The sequence below is a fragment of the Ziziphus jujuba genome, chromosome 4 (assembly GCF_031755915.1).
Source record: "Ziziphus jujuba cultivar Dongzao chromosome 4, ASM3175591v1".
Classification (NCBI taxonomy): Eukaryota; Viridiplantae; Streptophyta; class Magnoliopsida; order Rosales; family Rhamnaceae; genus Ziziphus; species Ziziphus jujuba.
In genome coordinates this window covers 336,190-341,038 of record NC_083382.1, presented here as the reverse complement: position 1 = coordinate 341,038, position 4,849 = coordinate 336,190, and the positions used below count along the sequence as shown (strand labels likewise).

The 4,849-nt window shown below is 32.5% G+C and overlaps 1 pseudogene; it reads left to right on the top strand.

Annotated features, from left to right (window-relative positions):
- Positions 1-207: 207 nt before the first annotated feature.
- On the top strand, positions 208-1,285 carry LOC125421751 (photosystem II protein D1-like; annotated as a pseudogene).
- Positions 1,286-4,849: the final 3,564 nt, after the last annotated feature.

Here is a 4,849-nt window from a genome sequence, read left to right as displayed (position 1 = left end):
ATTTTGTATCTTATTTATTTTAATTTTATTTTTGTTAAATTTATTTAATCAGTTTATTAAAAAAAATGGATGAAATTATAGAGATAAAAACCTCCATATTGGTTGACATGGGTATACAAGTCATGTTATACTGTTGAATAACAAGCCCTCGATTATCTATTTATAGAAAATTCATGTGCTTGGGAGTCCCTGGTGATTAATAATTAAATAAACCAAGATTTTACCATGACTGCAATTTTAGAGAGACACGAAAGCAAAAGCCTATGGGGTCGCTTCTGTAATTGGATAATCATCGCTGAAAACTGTCTTTACATTGGATGGTTTGGTGTTTTGATGATCCCTACCTTATTGACCGCAACTTCTGTATTTATTATCACTTTCATTACTGCCCCTCCGGTAGATATTGTTGGTATTCGCGAACTGGTTTTTGGATCTCTACTTTATCGAAACAATATTATTTCTGGTGCCATTATTCGTACTTTTGCAGCGATAGGTTTGCATTTTTACCCGATATGGGAAGTGGCTTCCATTGATGAATGGTTATACAATGGTGGTCCATATGAGCTAATTGTTTTACACTTTTTACTTGGTGTAGCTTGTTATATGGGTCGTGAGTGGGAACTTAGTTTCCATCTAGGTATGCGCCCTTGGATTCCTATTGCATATTCAGTTCCTGTTGCAGCTGCTACTGCTGTTTTCTTGATCTATCCAATTGGTCAAGGAAGCTTTTCTGATGGTATGCCTCTAGGAATCTTGGTACTTTCAACTTCATGATTGTATTCCAAGCTGAGAACAACATCCTTATGCACCCATTTCACATGTTAAGGGTAGCTGGTATATTCGGTGGCTCCCTATTCAGTGCTATGCATGGTTCCTTAGTAACTTCTAGTTAGATCAGGGAAACCAAAGAAAATGAATATGCTAATGAAGGTTACAAATTTGGTCAAGAGGAAGAAACCTACAATGTCGTAGCTGCTCATGGTTATTTTGGACGATTGATCTTCCAATATGCTAGTTTCAACAACTCTCGTTCTTTACATTTCTTCCTAGCTGCTTGGCCTATAGTAGGTATTTGGTTCACTGCTTTAGGCATTTGCAGTATGGCTTTTAACTTAGATGGTTTCAATATAACCAATCTGTAGTTGATAGTCAAAGTTGTGTAATTAATACCTGGGCTGATATTATCAACCGTGCTAACTTGGGTATGGAAGTTATGCATGAACATAATGCTCATAACTTCCCTCTAGATCTAGCTGCGGTCGAAGTTCGATCTACAAACGGATAAGACTTTGGTATTAGTGTATACTGAGTTATTGAACATTAAGGAGCAACAATAAATTTCTTGTTCTAGCAAGAAGTTTGGTATTACTCCTTTAGGAGTTTTTTTACTTAAATTTTTTTTCTTTACTTCAATGTACCCATACTTGTGTTATGTAGAAATTTTTATTTTCGATATCCTCTTTTCAATTTTTTTTTATTTTACATTTTAATTTAAAGGTTTTAATTCCATTTTTCTTCCTTTAGTTTGAAGAATGAAAAAAAAATGATAAGTGGTGTAAATTGATCTATTTGTTTGTAATTTGTAATAGGGGCATATGTAGCCAAGAGGATTGTGAATCCACCATGCACTGGTTCAATTCCCATCATTTGCCCATATATATATATATTTAAATTAAAAACAAAATTAAAAATATTAAAATAGTTAACTATATATATTATATATATTAACTAAATATACTATAGATATTAACTATTTTCTGATTCACCCCAACATTCCTCACTTGTCTGACTATTGCTGAGCAGTTTTTAGGTATCAAATGGACCTCCCCAGAAGGTAATTTTAATGTGGCCGATTTCCCCTTTTTTACAATTAGTTTTGCTATAGCACCTGCTGCTCTAGCTAATTGCCCACCCTATCCAAGTGTAATTTCTATCTTACGAATGGCCGTGCCCAAGGGCATATCGGTTGAAGTAGATTCTTCTTTTTGATCAATCAAAACCCTTCCCCAAATTGTACAAGCTTCTTCCAAAGCATACATCTTTCTGGATGTAGATGACGATATCCATATAGATGGATCTTATATATATCATATAATGAAGTACCACATGAGTGGATATATAGGAATCAAAATCTGCCAAATCAGTCATGTTATGATCTTCTACATTTCAGGTCTTCCTGTTCCTTCATTTGGCTTATGTTTTTCATGTAGCATTCAGACCAAATGACTATATGTAATTACGTCGATACTTCCACATATTATCGGTAACGTAGGAGATATCTTTCTTTTTCCCCCTGGGAATCCTTAGAATTACCACTGCTTAGCTTTCAATTTGCCTTTGACGATCAAATAAAATGTGAATAACCCATCCTCCTCTATATGAGGGAGATGGTGGAGGAACTGGATTAGAAAAAAGAGGGATTCTAGTTGTAAGACATCTAATGAAACCCTCAACGGAATTGAGATCTCATTCAAAAAGAAAGATATCAAATATCTGGAATTTCCTTTTGTATATGCTATGGATGACCCGATCCACAAGGACCATGATTGGGAATTGTTTGATCGTCTTTATCCAAGGAAGAGGCGAAACATAATCAACTTGAATTCGGGACAGCTATTCGAAATCTTATCGAAAGACTGGATTTGTTATCTGATGTTTTCTTTTCGTGAAAGAAAAATACCAAATGATATTGAGCATGTTTCCCATCTCTTCTCGAGAAACAAGTGGGATAATTCTTTGTAGAATTGTGCTCAATTTCATATGTGGCAATTTCACGAAGATCGCTTCTTTAGTTGGGAGAAGAATACGTATGAATCGAAGTTTTTAAGGAACATATCGAGAAAGAATTAGATTTGGTTAGACAATGAGTGGTTGACAAACAGGATCGGTTTTTTAGCAAGGTACGGAATGTATCATCAAATATTCAATATGATTCCACAAGATCCAGCTTTGTTCAAGTAACAGATTCTAGCCAATTGAAAGGATCTTCTGATTGATCTAGAGATCATTTCAATTCCATTAATAATGAGGATTTAGAATATCACACATTGATCAATCAAAGAGAGATTCAACAACTAAAAGAAAGATCGATTCTTTGGGATCCTTCCTTTCTTCACATGGAACGAATAGAGATAGAATCAAACCGATTCCCAAAATTCCTTTCTGGATAGTCCTCAACGTCCCGAATATTCATGGAACATGAGAAACAGATGAATAATCATCTACTTGTGGAAGAAATCAAAGAACTTAGGAATCCTACAAGATCCATTCATTCTTTTTTCTTTGACAGATGGTAAGAACTTCATCCGGGTTCGAATCCTACTGAGAGGTGCACTGGAGCTCAGAAATTGTTGAAGAAAGAACAAAATGTTTTTTTTTTGTCTTTTCTAGGCAATCGGAAAATAAAGAAGTAGTTAATATATTCAAGATAATTATGTATTTACAAAATACCATCTCAATTCATCCTTATCCTTAATTTTATCCTTAATTTAATATTTAATAAATTATGAAATTTAATAAATTCAAAAATTTATTACTTGTTTTGTGGTAACCAAGTAGTTATTTAGTTTATAGGAAGCAAAGTCAAAATTCCAAGAAATGATTTTTCTTTGGTAACATAAGATTAAATTTAAAAAAGAATCATGTGAATACTTTTTATTATTGATAGCCCTAACTACTAATTAGGTCAGGAAATCTCTATCAAACAAAATAAAAAGAGCGAATTCTATCTCTTCCATCCATGAAATTGGTTAAAAGGGTCCTGCATCTTTCTATATCCCTCAAGAATCCTCAATTTTACTAAGAAACTCTTTTGTCGGATCGTATTATAATGAGTTTTTTAGCGAAGGGAAAAACAAAAATGAAGAATAATAAAAATAAATAAGGAACATAATAAAAAAGTGAATTATCATACATATATTGCATGTAGAAAGATGAATAAGCCCATTTATTTACTTATTTTATTTACATATATTTACTTATTTTATTAACATATTTACGCTTTTGATTTACATTAATTATATTATATACATACTTAATAAATTCTAGTCTATTATATAGTTTATAGACTTATAATATTTTCTTTTTTTTATTTAATATATATTAAATATATTAAATATATATATATATATATATTAGTTTATAGACTCTTATATTATAGACTCCTTATTATATCCTTATTTTATTATCTTATTTTTAAAAAGATTAGGGCAAGATTAATCTAAAGAGAACAAGGTTTTCAATGTTTAGAATTGAATTGGAGTCTAGATATCTATACTCGGTTTGTTTGAATAAGCTACTAGAAAAATTTTCCAGTTTTTGGCCCGTTTGTGTTTCTCTTGGTTTCTAAAATAGAAACTAAGGTATTTCTCCAAAATTCAATACATTTTATTCATTGAGATGTAATACATACTTATAGCATACAAAATAGGTGTGAAAGCACACCATGGCCGATTTTAGAACCAATACAAAACAAGTCCTTCATGGTGAAGCAAATCACATGTGCAAGGTAACTTTTTCACCATGCTTCTCCATTTGTTGACAAGTTTTGCTGCCTCATTAGGTGCTTCATGTTGAAGTAGTCCTCATACATGATGACACATGTCCTTCCATGCATTGGATGAGAGAGAGGCCGAATGATGAAGCTCCATGTCACCAAGTAGGTTCCATGTCATCATCCTTGTCACTAAGGTGCTTAGTTTTCTTAAACTTTTTTTTGGCTAATACACTTTAAATAACACATTTTGGTGTCTTTGTACACCAAATTATCTAGCCTAGATTACAAAAAATTGCTAGCATAAAATAAAAGCAAGAATACAAAGTAACCTAGGTTATGACTTCTCGACAAAGG